General features: G+C 35.1%; 1 long non-coding RNA gene across 1 annotated transcript in view; it reads right to left on the bottom strand.

The window, feature by feature from the left end:
• Positions 1–2,833: 2,833 nt before the first annotated feature.
• The window catches only part of LOC136825019 (uncharacterized), a 301,632-nt gene continuing 291,457 nt past the window's right edge, over positions 2,834–13,008 (bottom strand). Inside the window, exon 3 of the long non-coding RNA XR_010849209.1 lies at positions 2,834–2,974. This is a non-coding gene — a long non-coding RNA (uncharacterized lncRNA). The remainder of the gene's footprint in view (positions 2,975–13,008) is intronic.

The following is a 13,008-nucleotide window of genomic DNA, read 5'->3' as shown; positions in this document are numbered from 1 at the left end:
GGTATTCATACAAGCTTATTCAAAATTCTGTGCCATTCCCAGTACAAACTCTCCATCTTCATTTCTTAATCCAGATCCATGGCCTCCATGAACCTCCTTATACCCTCTTCTACTTTTTCCAACTCTACTATTCATATCTATTCCTATGATTATTTTCTATCATTTCTAATCCAGATCCATGGCCTTCCCTTATATCCTCTCTTCACTTTTTCCAACTCTACTATTTTTTCATTCCTAAATGATCTTTTCTTCCTGAAAAATTGTTGTTTTCATCCATTCCTAAATATTTCCTTCTCTTCTTCCTGAAAAATAGTCTGGGGTGAATATGCTGAAATTACATTTAAAATACTTCCTCTGTTAGTAGCACTACCATTTTAATCCTATCGTTAACTCTTTTTGCTTCCACTAATTCATCTTTCCACTCACTACTTACTGTAACTCCTATTTGGGTTATCAAATCTGTGACCCACAATAATAAATCTTAAACCTATTACTTACCTCCCTTGGTCTCTTTCCCTTCCTCCTAGTCTAGTGTTTATATGAAATATTTATCACTCTCCTCTCCATCACATCAAGTTTTTATAATTTTTTTTTTCTCATAGTACCAGCATTCCACAATCCTACTCGAACATTCCACTCCTTCACCCACTTCAAAGCCATATCCTCTAACAGAGGTCAATGCTACCTAAATACTTTACATGGCAGCGCAAAAAGCTTCCACATTAGTTGCTTCATGTACCTGTATAGAAGTCCAGTCATCTCACATTGATGACCCACGATTCCCACCCCCTGCACAAGTGTGCCATTCATCTTTATCGTGTTCATGCTCTAAAGATTTGTTGATATGACGGTGCTACCATTTGATACTTCTTATATCTTCTGCACTGTACTTTATTGTTTCACCTTTTGCCTCTAAAAACTGAAAAAATTATAGAATCTTAATCAACCCATCGTCCTCTATATTTTCCAAATGGCCAGACAACCTTTCACCATTTATACAAATCTCAAATTTCATGCCATTTCAGTTGGCATTCCGAAAGTGTATGTGATTCAATAATGGAATTGAATGAGAGTGAAATAACGGGAGTCTGAATCTATCTTAGCTGGGTTTGTAACTTATGGAAAGATCGTTATGCAGAAGATTTAAGAGCATAGGAAGGTGGCAAAAAAGCCATGGCCATAATGGTTAGTTTGGAGTTCCTTGTGAAATGGAGAGAGCGTTATGAAAATGAGTATAAGAATGGGCCTCATTTTTGGAAGTATGTGGTTACTATGGGCCTCATTTTTGGAAGTATGTGGTTACTAAGATTGAAGTTCATAAACTTAACAAAACAGGGGTGAGGAAAAGGTTGCTAAATAATGCCTTAATACAAAGTAAATAAATGAACTGATTGGTGGATGTAATAGAAAAGGAGTGGTTTGTGGTGTAACTGTTCACAATTACGCTCGAGGACAAATGCTATGACAGATAAAAGTACAAGTCGGAGAAGAACCCACTAAAATGTGTCGTAAATGTAATTAGGACAAATGAGCTTCATAAAAAGGTAGTGGAATTCATGTAAACAGATAAAGGATGGAAGATGGATTGGTGTTATGAACACAGGTGAAAGACATGGATGAAGACTATATAAAATCAAAGGATGGGGCTATAGAGTACAAGGGTGTGTTTATGTATATATAGTTTTTACAAAAAGCTTTAAATACTTAATACACTGAAACCCCTTTGAAATGCGAAAAAAAAGCTGGCGAAAAAAGAGAAAATTTAAAGGCGCCAAAATGCTTGGAATTGGGATGAGATCCGATACCACTGGGTAGACCGCAAAATAGAGACTGAGCACGGAGTGTAATGAACGTCGTATGGAATCAATAGCTTGACGAAGGGGCTTGCAGGAACAATCATCCCTTTCAAAAGTAAACGTGATAAAGATAAGACTGTAGCTACGACCCCATGTAATTGACAAACTATCAGTTCAGTAACTTATTGAATTTATTGCTTTGTCAACAGATGTGCATTTAGGAATATATGTACATTATATTATATATATATATATATATATATATATATATATATATATATATATATATATATATATATATATATATATATACCTAACTTTGGAAAGTACAATCAGCCAACAGTGTGTTGATGCCGATGAGTGGTGCAATACATATATTAAACGGTCCAGCGTTTAGGAAGCTCAGCTCACGAATGAGAATAGAGCCGGTTTATCTCCATACGAGACAGGCTGATTTTGCGAGTAAAGTTTTAAGGCCCAATGCACATCTGTTGACCTCTGGGAGCAATAAATTGCAGTAAATAAATATTTGGTCAATTACAGAGGGTCGCAGATACAGTCCACAATGGGCCTTGGGGCTAGCAACCTCATCCCTAAAATCTTGCTGATAGACAAATATAATACACAGGTAGACAGATTGGCAGATGCAACTGCGCTTAATAGATTAAAAATGTATATCGCTGTAAGATCTCTATATGAGGTGATTTTGTGGAGATCTTTGTAATATACCCTCTCAACATTAAAGAGTATTTATCTATTTATAATGTTCATACAACGAAGACAAGAATGAATTATCCAAATGTGGCATCATCGTGTGTGGGTTCGCTTATGAATATAAACATTTTCCTCTCTCTCTCTCATGAACGTAAACACTGCATATTTCTCTGGCTCTTTGTCTTGAGAAACTCAACATTTCTCCAATTTTCATTATTTATACATGTCAAAGTACAAAAAATTCACTACGTCCCAAAAATTTTCAGTTACAAAAAAAAAATGGTCATCTGGATATAAGAAGCAGCGAGGAAAACTAACCTTATTTTTCCTTGCAACAGCATATGGCTCATATTACATGTGATACTCTCCGCTCGTGCCATAAGAGAGCAGGACATTTCTGAGCACATTAGGGCTGCAGAAGAAAGGATTCTGGCATGATGGATACGACGACGGACTGCAGAACTCTGATGGAAAAAAATATTATGTATGAGGGGAAAAATAGGCAAGACACATGGAAAGCACATAATTTTAATACTTGAAAAAGGTTTTATATCAAAATAAGTTATCACATGACACTAATTTAAAAGTTTTCCATTTTGGTTTGTTCTTTTATAGGTGACGTATCAGTCACCTAATGATGCAAAATCAGGCAGTTCATGATTTATGGGCTGGAAAGAAGTTTCCTAACGGTCACCTTTTCTGCAATATGGTCTCATATGACGATATTATCTAACCATACAGCTGAAAGCCTCACTGTCGTACTTATGAAAAACAAGCAAACAAACAAAGAAGTAAATTACACAACCAATAAGCCAAGAATATTATCCCCCAATAGAGGAACATATTTTCACACGAGTACAAAGGTCCAAGTTTCCGACACGAGGAGAGACATTACTAACTGTTAATAGAACTGACACTTGTTTCCTGATGAAACAAGCGGATAGTAAAGTTGAGTTGTAGTATCAGGTAAAAGAACCTGAAATGGGATACTGAAACAATGAATGTTAGTTTGAAGATTTGAAGAATGGGAGTGGTGGACTGATTTGTAAGGAAACGGCCTTGGTGTTCGAAAAATTAGAAAATGATTTAATCATGAATCAGAAAGTCAGTGAAGGCAGCATGACTTATGATTTCGTATAAGATAAAAATATTAAAGTGATATTTTACCTAGTACCTCTCATTATGTGTATGAAAATTTTATGCAATTTCAATGAATGAAAAAAAAAAGCAAAAGTTATTAGACTAACATTGTGAGGTACAGGCTCTGCCGTTAAGGTCGACTGGCAATCATAGAGTACTATCTCGACCACTTACTCATTTTTCACGGGCGTCACTTGAACTACATGGTCTGTGACATTACCTTTTTGTCTGCACACCATGTCAAAAGTGGATCAAATGTCAACAATACATGGGCGTACTATGAGTTTCCCATACATGACTTGGCTTTACATTAGTGACCATTTGCAGCAACCTGGTAGACAACATGGTTCTCAGCCATGACCTATGTAACAACAACAACCAGTCATTAGCAATCCAGGCCTAAGCACCATACACTGAAAATAAATACTGTAAAGGCTAAAGCTTACATGGTTTGTTGTTGTTAGGTGAAAGTGTGAATGTAAACACAGTGTATGTCTATCTGCAACGTTCTAAGTGACAGAACCATCTTTCTGGTTCTGGAGAGCAGAGCTATAGTTTCATCTCCAACATGTGTTGAGATTAACAAAAAAGACGGACTATGTCCTTGGAGTGATCTAAGACACTCTCTTCCCCCTGTATAGTGTGCTGGCTGGAGGAAGAAATAAAATGTTCACCTATACAGAACTTATTTGTGGATTATTATTATTAAAATAGTTTTAACCAGACCACTGAGCTGACCATCAGCTCTCATAGAGGGCCCATTGAAGATAGGATGGAATGACAAGTCTGGGCTAGAAGCCTAGCACTGGGACCTAATAAGTCACTTGTCAATGATGATGAATGAAAAATGAAATTAAAGCTGTAAAAGGTATACGCTTTCATACTGGAACACACTCATACAATAAATACATTTAAACTCATGCTTCCATACATACTCACTAAAAAGGTATATAAAAATTCAAAATAAATTAAGTAAAATCATAAAATTTACTTTTTTAAAATTCATTATTCTGATTTTTTCTTTTTTATATTTTCCAATTAATTTGCAGCTATAAAACATTAAAATGGGTGCTATTGAGAACGTTGAAGATTCTGACAAAATTTCTTCTATCGGTTTATTTCAAAAATTTGATAATCGCTGCAGGTTATATTGTGGACATTCACACAGTATATGCTTTAACTGTTATCAGCACATTGCAATTTGGGCATTTGGGAAGAGGCCACATGGACTGTTCATTAAGTGTCCATGTGTCAATCAGTATGGCCTATTCGAAGACGTGTCAAATTACTTGTGCTTGTCTTTCTCTCTGATATGATGAACTCCATTTTCCAACACTGGATTTTATCTGTTTTTTAATTTATTATTTTTCAGGTTCTTCATTCCATATATTTTGCCATTTTTTTACAAGGACTGTTTTTATATATCTTGTATAGTCACTGATATAGGGATGTCTACATTTGTTCTTGTCATGTGGACCGCTTCTTTAGCTGCTTTATCAGCCTCTTCATTTCCCTTAATCCCTACATGGGCAGGATCCAACATATTTCAATATTTTTTCCCTTATTATACAATTTATGGAGAGAGAACTTTATATATTTGTACAATATTATTTTTTTTGATTATAGCTTTGAATAGCTTCTATAGCACTCCTGGAGTCATTATAAATTACAAAATTATTATATGAGACTTCTCTTATTATTTTTATGGCTTGATACTATTGCACATAACTCAGCTGTAAATACAGAAGCTTTGTCTGGGAGAGAAACCGATACGTTTTGTTTTGGGATACCGCGGCATATCCCACTCCGTATTGTGATTTAGATCCGTCAGTATATATTGCGTAATGTGGATCTTTTCGGATAATATGCTCTGTGTGTGTTGTCTATGAAGTATTCTGGAGTATATGAATGATTTTTTGATAAATATTTCAAGTGTGTACAAATTCTCATTTTATTCATTGTCCAAGGAGGAGGCGATTTTTACTGTCCACAGGTAATTGTATATTGATATATTTATATTTAGACTCAAACAATCTTCTAGCTCTAATTGGGAAAGAAGGTGGATGATTGTTTATAAACACATCTCTTAATCAAATAATTTTTTGGTTGGAGAATCATTTGTCTGAATTCTCAGAGCACTCTTCATTGTTACTAGCTCTCTATGGAGAGACAGAGGTAGTTCACCACATTCAACTTGTAAAGATGATGTTGGTGATGATCGAAACTCCTGAACATATTCTAAGGCCCTCATTATGAATTGGGTCTACCGTTTTCAGTGTTGCGTCTGATGCCGAGCCATATATTTCACTTCCATAATCAACGATAGACAGCACTGTTGCTTTATACAATAAAGTAAGGGTATATCTATCAGCTCCCAAGTAGTGTTTGAAAGTTTTTTAATTAGGTTTAATGCTCTTTTGCATTTTGATTTCATGTATGTTATGGGCTTTCCAGTTCATGTGAGTATCAAATACTAATCCCAAAAATTTTGCTGTTTGGCCAATTGGTATACTATGGTTTCTGATTTAAAAGTCTATTTCTTCTCCTTTTTTCCACTTTTTTTTTTTATAAAACATTATTGCTTGAGTTTTATCTATGGAAAATTTAAAACCTACAGATAAAGCCCATTCATCTATTTTATTATGCTTTTATTAATGATTCTGTTCTGCATGTTTTATTCGAGATGCTGAATAAAATATGGTAAAATCATCCATATATAGATTACTTTTTAATACCAATAAGTAGATTATTACTGATATCATTGATTGCTAAAAGTAAACAGCGTGCCACTAAGGACGCTTCCCTGTGGAACACCATTTTCAGTGGAATGTTCTAAGACAAACATCATCAATTCTCACTTGAAAACTGCGATTTGTCAAAAAGTTTTGGATAAACATAGGTAAATGTCCACGGATGTTATTTTTGCGTAACATTTTTAATATTGCATACCTCCATATAGTATCATATGCCTTTTCAATGTCAAAAAACACGGCTATAGTAATTTGTTTTCGTTCAAATCCTCTTCGTATCTGATCTTCTAAGTTAGATAGAGAATCCAGTGTTGATCTGTTACATTGTGATCCAAACTGAGTGGGAGTCAAAATTTTGTTTTCTCGAATGTGCCATGTTAGTCGAGCATTTACCATTTTTTCTAGCAATTTGCATAGACAACTAGTTAAAGAAATTGGTCTGTAATTGTTACATTACTAGAGATCTTTTCTAGTTTAGGATAGAATAATTATAGCTTTACGCCATTCATTAGGAAATAAATTTTGAAGCCACAAGTGGTTATAAAACTCCAATAAGTATGCTTTTACAAAGGTGCTAAATGGCAGATCATTTCAAACAAATACTGTCACCCAGGGCAGATTTATTGCTGTTCAACAATGCAAATTCTAACTCATCCATAATTAAACTTTCTATTATAATAAATATCTTCTATGGTTTCAAAATTTATTGTTATTAACTCTATATTATTTTTCTAGTTCGAAAATGCTCATCTAAATTTTTGTTGCTACTTACTTTTACTAAGTTTCACCTATTACATTACTTATTTCTTTAGGATCAAGCATTCTTTTCCTATCTTTTTATTATGGCATGTCTAGTGGTTTTAACATGGGTACCATTTATTTTCTAAATTTTCCCATATTTTTGTATGGGAGTATTATTAGAGATCTGATACATTTTTCTCCATGAAATGATTCTTCCTTGAATTACTTCTCTCTTTAAATTTTACAGATACTTTGTTATATAGAGGTTTTAATGTATTTATTTTCTAATAATAATATAGTCAGTTTTTTTTTGTAAGTTTCTTCTAATATCAGTAATGATTTATTTATTTTACTGAATTTTCTATTCAAATTATCTAATCGTCTCCCAATTTGGTGTTTTATTTTTATTAATTCTGTTAGTTTTCAGACCACCATGGGACTTTGTGTTTTTGTTGGATGACATTTGGATTTTGGTATTGCTTTATCAGCTGCATTTGTAATGAAATCAACAAGAAATTCATTAGTTTTATTGTGGTCTTTAAATATTCAAATGGTGGGATATCCCTAGTGTGGAATTCATATTGTTCCCAATCTGCTTTATAAATGTTATATTGAGGACATGCTTGGTGAGATTTATTTTGTAAAAATGAAATTAATATTGGGAAATGAGTCACTTGTATGCAGGTCAACTGTATTCCAATCTAATCTATCTACTATTTTTGTTGTACATAGAGTTAAGTCGATTGAGAAAATGTTCCATGTGTTTTAGAAAAATATGTGTGATTTCGTTGTCATTTATGCAGCAAATGTCATATGAATCTATGAATTCTTCTATTTTACTCCCTGTTCTATTTGAGTCTGTACAATTTACAGTCCCACATCGGGTTGTGGGCATTAAAATCACCTACTATTAATATAGGTTCTTTGGTGTTATTAGGTAATTCTTTAAGTTTGTCTAAGTCATAATTTTTATTGGGTTGGTTGTATAAATTATAAATTACATAATTATCGTTTTTTATTCGTATTCTGATACTCGATATTTGCAGATCATTAAAGTTTACAGGTACTTTGTCATAACATACTTTTGTTATGTACATATATAGCAGTACCTAAATTTCCTTCTTCCTCTCTAGATGAAGATGCTAAATCGTATATTTTCCTATTGTTGATATTGTTTTTTGTTGACATGTTGTAAACATAATATCATAGATTCGTATTCTTTTAGTAATCGTTGTATTTCTCTAGGTGTAATCTGGTCTGTAGACCATTTACGTTCCATTGTATTATATAGCTATTGAAAATATTTTATTATAACGGTCGAGTTTTATTCTCTTTTTTTGTATTATCAATTTGGATTTTTCTAATAATTTTCTTGACATTCATTTGTTTTTCTTTATAATATATTATGCTCAACGCACATGCAACCTTTTCATGGGTACTCAAATCTGTGGTTTCTTTTTCTATATTTCATAAAGTTTCTTATAACGTTTGTTAAGCCATCTTTTGTTATGTTTTGTTATCGTTGCACAATGCAATGAAACAATCATTACATCCACAAGAGTTGTCATGTATATTTCTTTCTTTATTTGTTCTTGTTGTGTCAATTATTGGTGATGGAGTAATCTTCTCCTTTCACATATTCATTGTTGTCTAAGGTATGGTTGTCTCCCACTTCTTCCAGTATTTTGGATGTCTGTATCCATTGGTTTTACTATTATTTTAGGAGATAATGGAATATTCTTAACTAGTTTTTGTTTTTGTTCTTTCTTCATATCTCTTGTTTTTTGTTTTGACTGACGTTTCTCTAACAATTGTTGGTTTCTTTGTTTTGGGTGGTGTTCTTTCCAATGGCCTTTTTTTTTATCTTTAATTTCTAGTCTATCAGGTCCTTCCTCTGTTATTTCTGTAGTAGCATCCTCCTGTGTTGTTTCTATTTGCATTAATATTTCAAATGAATTGGATAAAATGTTATCCATATCATTTGTCCCTGTTTCTTTATTCTTTACCATTTTAGTTTTTATTTCTAAGGCATTAATTTCTTCCTGAGAATTACTTTTCTGTGCTCCGTTATTTCTATTTGTATGCATTTTTGTTTCATTATTGGTTTTTGTTGTTAAAGAATATGTACGTTTTCTTAGACGGATCTTGAATTCCTCTTACTTTCAATTCTAATTTAGCTTCTTTTTACAGACATTTCCAGTTCTTTCTTGCAATATTTTCAACTCTGTATTATATATATAGTACATACATTCTTTGGATCTTGCATGATGGTTTTGCCCACAGTTTATGCACTTTGGTTCCCCACACTTCCATTGTGTGGCATGTTCTTCAGATCCACAATACGCGCATACAGGTTCATTTCAACAATATTTTTCGCATGTCCATATTTACTGCAATTCTGACATTGTAGCGGCTTTGGGACGTATGGTCTTACTTCTCTGGTTTGGCCTAAAATTTTTATTTTTCTGAGGTAGGTCTTGGCCTTCAAATTTTATTTTTGCGATTTTTAAGACTTGTTTATTCTTTTCTTTACTTGGTAGATCATATAGTTCTGCAATCCTGTACTTTGGGGTATCTCTTTTTTTAAGGGAGTCTAACAGTATTTGCTTTTCAACTGGCTCGTTATTATTCTCAGGAAGTACAATAGTACCCTGAATACTGTTCATAGTATCATGTTTTTTATTTTTATATTTATGTTATCTATATTTTTATTGATAAATAATTTTCAGATTGACTTTTGTCGTGGCCTCTATAAGCCAAGTCTTTTCTTTTATTTGTCTAAACGACATTTCAGTCGTAGAGTGTCTGCTTAATAAATAATTTTCCAACTTGAGTGCCGATATTTTCTGGTCAGTTTCTAGGGTTAGAAACCTTGACCAACTGTCACTCCCAAAGAGGGAGTCAAAGTGAGTCAAGGTTGGGTCAAGACGGTATTTACTTTTTACTGGTTTCCTTTGTACTGGAGCATATGGTTCCAGTGTTATTGCATTCTGAATTTGTTTTGACTTTTCTAAAGGGTTGTCAGATGAGGTTCCAATGGTTGTCAACCGTGCCGATTCGCTACCATCAAAGGGTCCAGGGGTACTCAAATCCTTTAACTTACTTGTCATAAAGATTGGAAAAAAAAAAAAAAAGTAAACCTGAAAACCTTAAAAGATATCATCAGCCTTTCATGGAGTTCATTCCTCCACTAATGGCACAAAGTGAGAACCGACTCCCAAATGTCCGCATCCCTACCCTACCCCAAAGGGGATGGCACAACATGATTAGAGTGGCTCAGTGTAAGCTAACCCGCTTGATAGGACTGAGAGCATTACTAGAATACAATCATCCCCACCTAATCACATTATGGGCAAACCGGACAGAATGCCGAGAGTCCTATTCCCAGAACTAGACCCCTGGAATCCGTGGTCCAGTCCCGTAGAATAGTTCCGCCTGAAAACTCAGGTCCGAACATTATCGGGCAGTTGATGGTCCAACTGCAGTTCTCACTATTTAGCTTCGGATATAAACCCAATCCCAGCTATGATACCTTTTCCTATTTACCAGGTCCAAGAAATTTGTACGAAGTGTGAAAATATCCACGCCATTTTAAATCGAAAGGTTTGTAGGTGATCCAATCAGGGCCCAGGCTCTTATTCTTCGTGAGAACGAAGAAGAAAAGCCAGGGCCCCTACCCCCCTCACCACGTGAAGGAACCTACTTCGAGGGGACTTATTTGTGGAGTTCTCCTTGCCACTGCCCACCCATGTCAGATGATCCCTTGATCTCCACAACATCCCACCTGAAGACATGTCATTAAGGGTGTACTGTGACAAGTTCAAGTCACTTCTCACTTTACAAGAGCTTGACACTGATGGCAAACCACACAGGGTTGGCCTCACAGAGTGAATTGGCTACATAGTCTCTCTGTCAACATCCAGTGCCTAAGGTATCTCTATAGCAGACCTACTGAGATAGGTGGATGGGCTTCCAACGCCTTGCAACATACCACCCACATAATTTACAAAGTCACTCAAAGGAAGCTGCACAAAACCCAATACAAGGGCCACCCAAGCCACTAATATAGTGTTTTAACTTTTAAAGATCTGAGTTGATGGCCAGGGACTGTGCCTCCGGGTGCAGCTGGAGAAAATAAGAGCAAGGCTGCTACCTACAGAAAATTATGGTAGCCATCACAACCCCAAGAGCCACTCACCACACACGTGAGTTGCTGATCAGCCCCGACTGAAGGTTCCTCGTGGAGATACAGACATTCAAATCAATAGTACCCACAGTGAAAGACGTCTGCCGGCACCAACCAGTCAACTAGCTGCACCTAGTGGCTGCCAACAACTACCCTATATGTACAGTACTATGGCTGAAGGTTCTTTGGTGGATGTGGACATGCAAATAAATAGTACCTACTTCGAAATACTACCACCAACATCCACCAGAAGGATTCTAAAAATGTTCCTAACAAAGAAAGATACAGTCTGATTTTAAAAGTGGTGTTCTTATTCCTGTACATAATTAAATTTACCAGGGCAAAAAGCACTGGGGGTATGAATTCACCCTCTTTCTCTTATATATATATATATATATATATATATATATATATATATATATATATATATATATATATATATATATATATATACATATAAAAAAAATGTGGACGTTGTATGTTTGTTAGTGCATTATAGAAATAAGAACCGCTTGACCGATCTAGACAAAATTTGGCACGGGACCATCATTTAAGCAACTTAGATAATAGGGTAGGTTTCAAACCCCTACTCTTGTGACAGACAGACAAACAGATATTTGTCTCATTTATCCAGGCTACTCTCCCTTTCATCCACGTGTTAATTAATCCATTCAAGTAGCTGCTGGCTCAACCAGACGTGCAAGATGTACGGTGAGAGTATTTCCTTTCTTTTATTCACTCAAATGTAATTCGTTTCTTCTCCGTTTATGCCTTCGGAATTCGTTATAGTGACTGCTTCGTGTCGTCATGTTGACGTATTTCGTTATAAAGTGGGTTTAAAAGTGGTTTGGAATAATATTAGAAAGGGAGAAAAAGCTTCTGTCAAAAACTATTCGTCTTCCTCATTCGCACGTAGTGGCTGCTAGCTCAACCCGATGTGCTAAATGTACGGCGACAGTATTTCCTTTGTTTTTATTCGTTCAAATGCGAATTTTTTCATTAATTCTTTCGTTTCTTCTTCGTTTTTACCTTTGGAATTCGTTATAGCGGTTGCTTCATGACGTCAAGATGTCGTATTTCATTATAAGGTCTGTTTAAACGAGGTTTGGAATAATATTAATTACAGGGGGATTTGGTAACAACACTTCACTAAAGTATACCTTAGTTTAACCAGACCACTGAGCTGATTAACAGCTCTCCTCGGTCTGGCCCGAAGGATTAGACTTATTTTACGTGCATAAGAACCAGTTGGTTACTTAGCAACGGGACCTACAGCTTATTGTGGAATCCGAACCACTTTACATCGAGAAGTGAATTTCTGTCACCAGAAATAAATTCCTCTAATTCTTCACTGGCCGGCCGGAAACTCGAATGCGGGCCCAGCAGAATGCTAGCCGAGCACTATACCGACTCGTCCAACGAGGAACTAAGCACTTCATATCTAAGGTCAGGTATTCACAATAAGGTTTACATAGAAAAAAGTAGAACTGTCAGTCGGACCGTTAACACACACATACAGAAATAATGCAAACACTTAGATGATCACACACACACTATTACAATAAGTCTACCATTTCAGTTTCAAATGTTAGGACTAATGATCACACTACCATTTCTTCTTTGTGTTTGTGAAGTTTTGTACACTGAAGCCACTTTGAATTTGTGCAATCTGGTGAAGTCA

This window comes from Macrobrachium rosenbergii, chromosome 36 (genome assembly GCF_040412425.1).
Source record: "Macrobrachium rosenbergii isolate ZJJX-2024 chromosome 36, ASM4041242v1, whole genome shotgun sequence".
Classification (NCBI taxonomy): domain Eukaryota; kingdom Metazoa; phylum Arthropoda; class Malacostraca; order Decapoda; family Palaemonidae; genus Macrobrachium; species Macrobrachium rosenbergii.
The sequence above is the reverse complement of the archived record's forward strand: the minus strand, read 5'-3'. Positions and strand labels throughout refer to the sequence as shown.